Consider the following 12354-nt stretch of genomic DNA (forward strand, 5'->3'; position numbering starts at 1 on the left):
CGTCTTGGGTGTGCGGTGTGGGTGGAAGCATGATCGCATGCCCCTTCCCAACACACACCATACTTCTGTGCTGATAGTATGTCTTCCCCCCCCCAACCCAACACACAGCTGTTGTTGTGTGGAAGCCCCAGCAGTGCTGCTTTTAGTCCGCGACTCCCTCCCCGAGGTGCCTTCATTATGGTAGAGACGGGCCCGCATTTTGCTAACCCCCACGCGATGTATATGCTCGGAAATACGGTACGTGCCGTAACTGGGCTCCCCACCTCCCCCAACAAAGTTCCCGCCGCGGGAACGTGCTCCCGCCCTCTCCTCTCTCTGCACCAATCCCAGCCCGCTCCTCACGGCAGCCGGCCAATGGGAGGAGGCGGAGATGCATGTTATTAAGCCTCTGCAGACTCCCAGCATGCCTTGCGGCGCGGGCGGCCCCGGAGCCTGGTGCGTGGCGGGGGTGGGGTGCAATCCGGCTCCATCGTGTGTGTGTGTGTGTGTGTGTGTGTGTGTGTGTGTGTGTGTGTGTGTGTGTGTGTGTGTGTGTGTGTTGCAGCCTGCTGAACGCCGGGTGTGTGCGCGAGGGACACGGTCGTGCTGGCCGGGGGGCGCGGTACAGGTGGTGTGTCCCCGTTACAGCTGTGCGGGTGCAGTGTGATGGGGAGTGAGGGGAGGCCGCGCTGGGGGTGTATCGCGTGTGCTTGTGTGTGGTTGTGGTTGTGTAACCATCCGAGATGCCGCAGTCACCGAGGGGCGCACGCGTGCGAGGAGTGCGTGTTCAGGGGGACCCCAAGCCCGGCCTCTGGGGGGTGCGGAGACTGGTGTGTGTGATTGTGTAGCGTTTGTTGTTGCGTAACTGCGTTGTGCATCTGCGCGCGCCTTTGCATCGGAGCTGTGCGTGCGTTGGGGATCCTGAGTGTGTCCCCGGGGTGCTGTAGAGAGTGATGCGTGTGCGCGTGCATTGTGCTGTGTTGGTGTGTGTGGTTGTGTAGCTGCCTCTTGCGGCCGTCTGAGCCCCTGCAGGCACTCAAGGTGGGCATCAGGATTGTGTATTTGTGCGGCACCCTGAGTTTGGTCTTGTGGGTGCTGCAGAGACTATGATGTGCGTGTTGCGTTGTATTGTGCTGTGTGTATGTGTGGTGCTGTAGCTGTTTCTTTCAGCCGTCCGAGGTCCCGCAGTGGTCGGGGTTGTGTGTTTGAGCGAGGTCCTGTGCAGAGAGGGGGTTGGTGGTTGTGGTTGTGGTTGTGGTTGTGGTTGTGGCTATGGTTATGTAGCAGACTGGCAGCTTTGCAGCCCCTGCAATGTCAAAGGTTGTATGTTCATAGGAGATCCTAATCCCCCCTTCTGGGATCTGGTAACGGTTGTGGTGTGTGTAACTGTGTAGCTGCCCCTTGCAGCCATCAGAGCCCCTGCGGTGGCCAGGGTGTGTGCATCAGGATTGTGTGTGGGTTTTTTTTGTTTTGTTTTGTTTGGGTTTTTTTTTTAGGGGAGGACCTTAAGCCTGACTGGTGGGAAGCTGCAGAGACCATGGGGGAAGGGGGGCGAGGGCGTATGTGCATGCACGCATCAGGACTGTATGCGTTGTGAGGAGTACAAGCCTCTGGGGTGCTGCAGAGGGCAAGCTCCAGGCGTGTTGTTTTTTATCGTCATCATTTTATTAACAGACTTGTTTAAAGATGTGGGTGGCGGGGGTTGTCTGTTGTAAGTTGTTTCTGGCTTTGCATGTATAAGTTGATAGTGCCCAGGTTGTGTTGGGAGGGGAAGAAGGGGTGTGGGTGGGTGATTTGTGTAAGGGGAGGTGCGTGTGTTATGCAAGTTGTGGTGTTGTGCCTGGGTTGTGTCAGCAGGAGAAGTGTCTTGTTTTGTATTTGGCTCTGCATATGTAAGTTGCGCCCTCAAGGAAAGAGGGGTGCATGTGTGTTGCATGCAAGTTGTGGCTGTGCGTACATTGTCAGCAGGGGAAGGGTGTGTGTGTCTTAGGTGTAAAGGTGTGGTTGTGCCCAGGTTGTGTAGGCAGGGGACAAGTGTGTGTATGTGTGTGTCATGGGCTGTTGCATCTTTCACTCCATGTGGGTGTGGGTGTCATGCCAGTTGTGGTTGTGTAAGCAGGCAAAGGGTAGGTGTGTGTGCACCTGCAGACAGCTCCACACTGGAGCATGCAGTTCAGGGCTCACACTTGAGCAGCTAGGTGTGAGGGGCACCATACGTTTCCTGCTGCCCCGCTCTTCTTTTCCCCCCCCATCTGCCCCCACGGCCAGTGCTGCCCCGTGCGCTTGCCAGGGGCCGGGGGCAAAATGACGGGGGTGCCTACGGCCAGGGCCACCTCCCTTGGTGACCCTGGTATACAACAGCCCCCCACAGCTCCCTTCTGACCTGCAACCCCCTGCTCCCTTTGGTGCCCCTCGCTTCTGATCCGCAACCCCCAGCCCCTTCCTCTTCCTTTCATTCCAGACAGATTAATGCCGCGTCTCTTCCTCTCCAAATGTCCAGAGGCTTCCTGCTTTCCTTCCCCCCTTCGCAAAATCCTTCTGCCGCCTCCAGGTGGGTTTTGGTGTGACCCCAGCCATGAGCTGGCTAGGCCCAGGCAGATAATGTTAGTGGGTACTTGGAGCTGATGGATCAGAGCAGGGCAGGCTGGGAGCCGGACTCCTGGGTTATTTCCCTAGCTCTCGGAAGGGAGTGGAAACTAGTGGGTTAGATTAGAGCAAGGGGATGGAGTGGGGAGGCCGGACACCTTGTTCACTTAATCTCCTCCCATGGCTTGAAGGGGACTCTGGGTAACCTGTTCAAATCAAGGTTAACAATCGGATATGGGTAAAAAGGTTACTAGTTAAAATAAAGATGTAATCTTTATTATAGCTGCATACAATTGTTGGTAGTAGTATCAGCATTAACATTTACTATTATTACCACCATTAATATGATTGATATTATTCTTACCATTAATATGATAAATATTATTAGTATCACAGTTAATATCAGCAATAGTATTAATAGTGATGCCAATAATGTTAAGCATTAATGATGATATGATGATTATTATTGGTAGTATCACTATATATAACTATTGCCATTAATGATTACTGTTGTTGATACGAACACTGATATTACTATTAACCTGGTTGGTATTAACATAATATTAATGCTGCTGTTATTACAATTCACAATAATAATAACTATATTAGTATTTATTACTAATAAGAATAATACCAGCAAATTGCTTGTCAAGAATGATGGGGGGCCAGCGGGGACAGAGCCCAGCGTCCGGCCCTGCGCCTCCTGCTACCCCGGGCCTGACCCTGGTTCCCGCCCCCCCTCAGGTCTGGGGTGCTCCCTTCCCTCTCCCTGGCTGTGGCGGGTGCAACCCTGTTCCCTCCCTCATCCCTGCCATGGCAGCCCTGACCCCATTTCCATCCCCACCTTGCTCCACTGCAGCTTCTTGCACAGGGGGGGCAGCCCAGCTGCACAGGCCTAACCCCGCTCTGTCCCCTGCTGTGGAACCTGCACTTGTTGCAGGTGTGCAGGCAGCAGAACACAGCTTTGCCCTGGCCCTATACTGTCACCACCCCAAGACCCTGGGGTCTCCCTGGCTCTGGCTACAGCCCCATCTCAGCCGTGCTCCCTGCCCACATGAGTCCTGCCCCCAGCAGTAGGTGTAGGTTGGATGGACCAGGGTGCCCGGGCAGCAGGGCTGCATCCAGCAATGACTGCTGAGAAGTGGATTCTGCCATGGGCCCGTGGGCCAGACTTTGCCCACCCATGCCTGCTCTGTATCCATGGAGTTCTCTTCTGTGACACTAAGATGTAGCCAGCTCTGTGGTGGGATCCTCTGGATATCCAGAGTTCTTTTTCCTGACACTGAGATGCAGCCACCTCTTGTGAGAGCTGTTGTGAATCCATGGCTTCTGTTTATTTTTCTTATTTTTTTTTTTTAAATCCATGGCTTTCAGTACAGGAAACAACCAGCTTGTTCTTAAAGACAAGTGAGTCTTGGTTAGGGTGTGCTGTGTGCCAGAAAGTATGTTAATAGCCTGAGCTATTTAAAAAGATGGCTGTGATTAGGCAAAAAAAACCTTGGTGACCTTTTGATTTATGCTTTTTAGGCCTGGACCCAGGGGGGAGAGGGGTGGGGATATTGAGCCTCCTACAAAGGCGTGCCTGGACCCCCCCATGTCTGTGCACGTAAGAACAGGAGGCAGATAAAGAGGAACAAGGAGTTAGTGATGGGACAGCTGCAGCTTGGGCTGTTCAGGTGTCCTTGTTCCCACAATCCCAGCAGGGTGGGGGAGATGTAGGAGGGGCTCTTCCCTTCCAGTCTGGCTCTGGGCTTCCCCCTCGGTCCCCATCCTGGCTAATGATACCCCTCCTTTTTTCCTAGGCTCCCTGGATGCAGCAACCAGGAATCAGAAGAATGGCTGGAAGAAGATGCAATGCTGGGTGCAGACACTACAGGCACCCTTGTCCTGCATCTTGCCCAGGCTAGGAATATGGCTGCTATAGCAGCTGTGGCCACCTGGGGCGTCCTTGCTTCCTGCCATTGAAGAATGGGGATGAGGGGTGGGTGTCCTCCTAGGCCCAGCCACGAGGGGGTGCTGTGGCTCCCAGCTGGGTACCTGGGGTGTAGGATCAGCCAGGAGGTCCACTGCGGTTGCGACTCAGATGCTGGGGCTACAGCAGGCTGCAGGGCTGGCGACCTCTGCTCACAGTTCTGGACACCCAGAGAGCCTGAGCCAGGATGCTCTGGGGTTCAGCCTCACAGGACACCTGGGTTTTGTTTCTGCCACTGACACCCCGTGTGATCTGGGGCCACTTGGGTCACCTCCCTGTGCCACAGTTTCTTCACCCATGCCATGTGCTTCCTTCTCTGGGCATGGTGCCTCGTGCCTCCATTTCCCGGGTGAACTGGTAGCATTCTGGGGAGTATGCTTCCTTTCTAAGCTGCTGTCTGTAGCTCCTTGCAGGCTTAGATGTCACCACAGCTGTTGTGTTTCCAGGTATCTGGGCCAGGGAGGGCTACAAATGCATCTTTAACAGCCCTGCTGAGGTGGAGCTGTCATCACAGGACTAGTTCTTGGGGCTTCAAGGCGTGTTGGCCTCAATCCTGGCCTGGCCTAGTCCCACGACAGGGGTTTGGCTGTGATTAAGGAACCTGGGTAGGAGAATGGAGGGAAGGTCAGTTTCCCTCTGCCCCTAAACACAAGATACTGTATTTTCTGGTATAGCATGCACTTCCTCCCTAAACTTGGAAGAGTTTCTGCCACAGACTCTCCCTGGGCAACCTTGGTCATGCCACCTGTCTCAGTCTCCCCAGCTGCAGCCCTGTACTGCTGCAGCCTGGCTGGGTCTAGTCAGCCTCTTGGCACAGACAAAGCTTCAGTTATGAGGAGGGAATGGTGATCCTCTCCTGGGACCTGCCTCCTCCCCTGTTTGGGGTCCACTCCAGTGCTCGCAGTACCCCCTGTCTCATTTCCCCCTCTTAGCCCTGTCCAGGTCTCGGCTACCTGGCATTGCTGGGCAATGTCCCCCAGGCTGCCTGTTGCCTACTGCCTCCCTTGCACCCCTTTTGTGACCTGCTCCTTTTTCACTTGCACACCAGCTCCATGGAGTCCTGTCTCCCTTCCCTGCTGCCCCAGGTTAGGCCCCTGGTCTATATTTTGTGCCCCTGCCCCCAACCTGCAGCTAAGGAGGCAGCAGGAAGGACCCCATCTTGTTGGATATGGCAGGGTGTTTTTATTTGGAGAAGTACAAGAGAAGGCAAAGCAAGTTCCTTTGTGCTATATGCCAGTTTAGTGGGATATTGTTCATCACTAAACATTACTAGGGAAAGCTGTGTACAGCATAAAATACACAGGCAAACTCACTGCCATTGGGAGGGGGTGGGGTGGTGTCAGGCTCCCCAGGATCTATCCTCATGGTTGAGGCAAGTTTCAGACTCTCACTCCTCTACCTTTTGTGTGGAGGAGTTTTATGGGTTCAAATGCCTATTAGGCCTTGTTGCACATTGCATTTTGCACTGCTCATTAGTGCTAGCTTCAACTTGCAGCAGTTGCACCTAAAGGCTAGGAATTGTCTTCTGCCTGCCCCACACTGCACAGCTGGGACTTGCCACTCTGGGAGCTAGTGAGCAGGGGGAAGTTTTCCCTGCAGGGCTGGGGAGTCAGGACTGGTTTCTATCCCTGCTCTAGGTGGGGGTGTGAGAGATGGGTGGTGGTGTGGGGGGAGTAGTGAGAGATGGAAAGGAAATGGGGGTGAAATGAAGTAAGTCGGCTATTGAAAGATAAAATAAGTAAAGACAAGAAACATTGAAAAAGAGGAAAAATTAATCTTGTGTGTTATTTGAGGTGTGTGCATTGTGAGGGCTTGTTGTGCTTCCTGGTGTGTCTGGGAGTGGTGAGGAAAGGCACTTCTGGAGAAGCTGCTATGCCTGCCCCCAGGAAGGCAGTCTCGGCTCATGGGGACCCAATTGGGTGCCTACCCTGTTCCCTACTCCCCACTTCCCCAGACTCTGCTCCTGGACCCATCTGTGACTTGGCTAGCTGGCATCTACTTTTCAGGCTGTTTGCTTGGGGTTGCACCTCGGGGAGGGAAAGTCATAACCTCAGGGGCAGGAACAGGAGCTGGCTTGGTACCAGAACTGCTTGCTGGGCAGTAGAGTTCAGGGGGTGGAAAGATTGAGGCTGGAGGCTGCGAGTGAGAGAGGGACAGAGGGAAAAACCCTGTTTACTCCCTTTCAGCACTTGCTCTCTGCTGCTGTGTGACAAGAGGCTGGGCAAGATGCGAAGAACACATGTTGCCACTAAAGGGGACCACGTCCCACTGAGAGTGAGCTGAACAGCCTGGAGACTCGTATAGCTCCTTTCAGCAGCATTATGTACCTGCACATATAATAGCTTTGTGGGTAATGGGCTGAATAGTGGAATGTCAAGACTTAAGAACATAAGAAGTGCCATTTACTGAGACCACAGGTCTGTTTTGACTTTCTGGTTCATTATCTTCTCCCTGATTCCTGCTAATGTCTCTCCATTCTAAAGGGGTGAAGGCCTCTCTCCCTTTTTTTAATGATAATAGAAGAACCAGGGATCAACAAATGAAACTAGCAGGGATTAAGTTTAAAACAAAAAAAGTTCTTTTTCACTCTCTTACATAGGAGGAGAGATGAAACTAGTCCAAGGGGATCAGCAGGTATTGGGGGAGTCCCTGTTCCCCCGAGCACTACCGGGAGTGACTAGAAATACCGGTCACAAGCTGGCAGAGGGTAGATTCAGGCTAGACATCAGGAGGCGCTACTTCACTGTCAGGGCAGCTAGGATCTGGAACCAACTTCCAAGAGAAGTGGTGCTGGCTCCTACCCTGGGGGGCTTTAAGAGGAGGCTGGATGAACACCTCGCCAGGGTCGTTTGACCCCAGTGCTCTTTCCTGCCATGGCAGGGGGTCAGACTTGATGATCTATCAAGGTCCCTTCCAACCCGACCACTATGAAAGTGGCCAGGCCTATTCAGTTTAGGAAAAAAGACGATGGGGGACTCAGGGCTTGCAAACAAGTATGAAAACAGAGTCAATAGAGATTTATTATTGACTGTCCCCATACAAGAACCAGGAATCATAAAAGGAATCTAGTAGGCTGCAAATTTTAAAACGAAGAAAAGGAAGTTTTATTTCCCCCAATGTGTCACTAAAGTGTGGGGCTCATTGCTACCAGATGTAGTAGAAGTTGAGCATTTCGCCCAATTCACAAAGGGATTGGAAGAAAGGGGCATCTGTAGTTATTGAGTATGGGAGTGAGGGGCACAGCTTCTGAGTAAGCCACCTAGACTTTAAGTGCTGGAGGTGCAAGCGGGAGAGAAAGAGTTGGAAAAACTCTGGCCAGATCCGGTTCACTCTGCGTTGCAGCATCTGCTTTCTTCTCCTCTTGGGACAGAGGCCTTGGCAAGATGGACTCATGGTCTGACTCAGTAAATGGCAGTTCCTATGTTCTGAAATTGATGTTCCACTATTCAGCCCATTATTACTCACAGGTCATTAGCCATGCTGTATACAATGCTGGCTGAAAAGAGCAGTATTAGTCCCCAGGCTGTTCAGCTTGCGACAGTATCATCTAGTCCCCTCTAGTGGTTTCATGTGTTCCTTGCATCTTTCCCAATCTCATGTCACAGCAAGCAGGCTGCCCCTTCACTGAAGCACCCTTTTGCCCCAGCCAGCCAGGGCAACATCTACACATGCGCTGCTGCAGAGTTTTTTTTTCACTCCAGCCTGATAGTAGTGCACATGTAGACACATGACACTTACTGTGCAGCTAATTATTCCATTGCACAGTAAATGTCTTGTGTAGTTGTGCCCTGTGATTGCCTAGTGTGTAAACATGATTCACAAGATGAGCTCAGAGATTTCAACAAGGCATCCATAGTGTTAAAACTATTTGCCCTGTTGTGGCTTTTTTGAGTTCTTTGCAATGGGAAAAACTGCGCCACCCCCATCCCTATGCTGTCAAAAAATGAGTGAAAACAAAGACCTGGTGTTTTCCAAGGATTATCCTTGTGTCTGTAACTTGAATCTAGAAAAGTTGAGAACCACAACACCATGGGCCTATGTGCTTTATTGAAATGAATACATCAAGCTATTGTTCATGCCATGCATCAAGCACACCTGCCTCCCATACTGAAGTTTTATGATGTAGTTGGGAAAAGATTTAAGCTCTTCCAGATGGTGCTTTTTGACTTCTCAACACTATTAGAAGCTTTGCAGTGGAACACTCTTGATGTGTTGCTTCTTGATGGGAGTTCATAAGGTCTCTGACATATGTCTCAGTACATTTAAGGTAATATTTAATTTCATCTGAGGGGGCAAATGCAAGGAAGTTAAGTTCAAAACACTGACCTTCTCCAAGGCCCCATTGTCCGTCTCTGTGTTCCCACCAGGAGTTCCCAGGTACAATTGTGAACATCTAGTGCTTCCCAGGTGGGCTTGGAGCAGGCCCTAGTCCCTGTGCAGCTGTGGCTCTGCAGAGAGGCCGTGGCTCTCTGTGCAGGTTGTTTCCCAGAGAGTGCCGGGAGATTTTACCTGTGCTTCCAGCAGGGCAGGAATAGGAGGATCCAGCCTGTCAAAGTAGACGGTGTCCAGCCCAAATGAAAGTGGAGATTGAGTCCTCGGCTCTGTCCCCAGATTGGTCACCTCGTTGCCACTTAACATGCTGCAAAGCATTGGAATTATTGGGTGGGTGAGGTGGAATGAAGCTTAACTGCAAACTGGTTATTTGTAGATATGCCCAGGAAACAACTGGAGACTGGACGTACACCTTATTTGACCCCAGCAGTCTTTCTTGCCCAGAGCAGGGTGGCTGGACCCAATGCTCTCACAAGGTCCCTTCCAGCCCTAAAACTTCTGTAAATCTGTGAGTTTAGCCAGATTCACAAAGGGTTTGGACACATTCTTGGAGGAAAGGGGTATCCATAGCTATTGAGTATGGAAGTGAGGGGTACAGCCTCTGAACCAGAGCTTCCTAGGTGTTAAATCAGTTTTCAAACTTTTTCAGCCCTTTTGAGTTACAAATTTATTTGTGCTTGCCGCCACTGCCACAGCTGGACAAGAGCTGAGTGAAGTGGAGTAGAGTCGATTTGGGCTGCCTGGTTGAGGCTTCCTGCCCTGCCACTTTTTACTCAGGAGTCCTACAGCAGCCACGTGTTCCCTGCCAGCCCAGCAGCAGCAGGGGTACAACACCCTGCTTGCCATCTCCACTGCTGCCAGGCAGGCAGGGGGCACCTTGCCACAGCAGTGTGGCCAACGCAGGACCTCCAGATGGAGGGCAGCAGGTTGGGGAGCCCTAAGCCTGCAGCAGGCAGCCTGCATCCACACCTGCCCTGTGCACAAATTGGGGGGGGGGGGGCACTTGCCCCCCCCCCATGGATGAGATGCCCATGACTCTGTCCTGCTTCACGCCCTGGCCCCTATTACCTGTCAGCTCTGTCTGACTTGTGAAGGACTCACCCCCCCATGGCCCCTTCCACCTCTGCCTGAACCAGAACTGATCAGAAGGACTTTTTTGGGAGCTGCACCTAAACCCCTCTAGACAAGGTGATAGGAGTGAAGCAACTCCCCTGGTCTCATTTACATGAGAGATGGGACAGGCATGCACCTTCATTAGCATTCAGGATGGAGAACAGAGATTCCAAGGCAAGGGCTGCACTGAACTCTGGGACCAGAGAAGCAGGGGAGCATTGCATGATGGGGGATCCTTGCTCCAAATGCTAATCAGCCCACATCTGTGCACACCCAGCTCAGCAGTTATCAAACCAATTCTAGTAATGACTCCTTTATTGGTACCCAAAATGCTGAATCTGCCTGCCTGTATTGTGAGCTCCCTCAGAGTAACGCCACCCATAGCCAGGAGTGAGCAGTTCCTATTATCCAGCACATGAGCCATCATTTCCCATAAACAAACCTAGTGCTCTCCCTTGAGCCACTGCTATTTCCCGACAAAAAGTACCCAAAGTTCAGTCTCTGTTCTGGGGCTTGGATCCAAATGCTGCCCCAGTTCCACCTGGGACTTTACCTTCTCCTTTCCTGCCTGAATACCCTCACTGATCATGCTCTGCCGTCTCAAAGCACCTTGGACCCACAGCTGAACAGCTTGTTTGTGGAGCTTGCAGACACCTGGGAACCTGGGAGTGGTGAGACCCCAAGTCTCTCTCTCTCCCCCTCCTTTTTTATTTAAGCCCACTTTCTAAACCTCAGACTTGGTTCAATCCCTCTCTCTCCTCTCTCTCTTACTCCAGGCACAGCTTTCTAAACCTGACTTTTGCTGATCCAACTTGAGTTAGACTTCCCCAAATACCTAATTGAAATGGTGTAATATTGTAATTTTTGTTTTTTTTTCCCCTTGTATGGCTATTACTACTAATATCATCATAAGTTTCATATACCTGGCAATAAAATAATTTTTTATAGTCAAGCTGGTTGCTATACTCTCTCTTTCAACCTTGTTTACTCTTCCTTCTCTTCTACCTCCCTACAGCAATGCTTCTTTTATCTAAGCCAAAGATCCCTGTAAAGCCCAAAGATCCTGTGGGGTTTGCTCATCACTTAGGACACATGACAATAGATTGGGATGTGCTGAGTTTTGAGGAGCATGAGGGTATCATCTGAAAGTGCTGATCAGACCCAGCCTGCTCAGACATACCCAGTTAGCACGCGTGTATGTGTGTCTAACTGCATTTATTATTGTCCTGCTGAAATAAGGGATGTGCTGAGCCAGGGCACATGAGGATGTCAGGTTGGAAGTGCTGAGGAACCCTGCCCACTCAGAGGTACCTTATTAACCTGTGTGTGTGTCTGAATGTGTTTTATTGATTGTCCTATTGTGCTGAGCGGTGGCATTAGGGGGTCAGCCTGTAAATGCTGACTGACGCAGCCAGCTCAGATGTATTCTCTTCCTGTACTGAATTTGGGGCGCATGAGGGCATCAGCCTGAAAATGCTGAGTAACCCGGCCTGACTCAGATGCACTCTGTGTGTGTGTGTGTGTGTGTGTGTGTGTGTGTGTGTTCGATTGATTCAGTAGCTGGAGGAACCCAGCCCCACTGAAACTAGACCCTGCAAGGTAGCTCCATCAGGGGTGAGGACTTGCAGAAAGGAGAGATATACTTCATATAGAAACACAAGTAACACAAACGACACATTGATAGAATTACTGAAACCCCAAAAACGTAACTAATAAATGAGCACACCCCGAAGTGACAGACAAATCTGCAACACCCCATGCTCTGCCCTGCCTGTGCAGCACTCCCAGTCCCTGTCCTACTCCCTCCTTCACCATGGGGGCCTCTATCTGCCCCCTCCCAACCCCTCTTGTACCCCCTTGCCCCCCCCCCCATAGACTTGCTTGTAGGGAGCAGCTCTCCACGGTGCCCAGATGTATTTTCCAGGCACATGCATGCGTGTGGATGCGCACATGCATGCGGCACCCCCTGCCTTCTGGTCCCAAATGCCCCTTGCGGTCTGGAATGCTGCCAGCCTGCAAGAGGAAACCCACTGTTTCCTGATCCCAGACCATGGCACCTGTCCCCCCAACCCCCAACATCCCTTTGCATGCTCAGTTCTTGGTGGCAGCAGTGGGCACGTGCCCCACAATTTGAAAACTGCTGCCTTAAATGAAGGAGGCTGCAAGTGGGAGAGGAACAGCAGGAAAAACCCTGGACTGTCCCAGTTCACTCTGCCTTCCAGCATCTGCTCTCTGCTGCTGCGGGACACAGAAGCCTTGGCAAGACGGAGCCACGGTCTGCCTCAGTAAATGCCAGTTCCTATGTTCTTAATTCTTGATGTTCCACTATTCAGCCCATTACCCACCAGGCCATTATCCCTGCTTGTAGGCAG

At 51.7% G+C, this 12354-nt stretch overlaps 1 long non-coding RNA gene across 1 annotated transcript; it reads left to right on the forward strand.

Annotated features, from left to right (window-relative positions):
• Positions 1 to 441: 441 nt before the first annotated feature.
• On the forward strand, positions 442 to 10934 carry LOC109286367 (uncharacterized). Its single transcript, XR_002094375.2, has 2 exons — positions 442 to 2530; positions 4368 to 10934. It is a non-coding gene; the product is annotated as an uncharacterized LOC109286367 (long non-coding RNA).
• Positions 10935 to 12354: the final 1420 nt, after the last annotated feature.

Source organism: Alligator mississippiensis, chromosome 11, assembly GCF_030867095.1.
Source record: "Alligator mississippiensis isolate rAllMis1 chromosome 11, rAllMis1, whole genome shotgun sequence".
In the NCBI taxonomy this organism is placed as follows: Eukaryota; Metazoa; Chordata; order Crocodylia; family Alligatoridae; genus Alligator; species Alligator mississippiensis.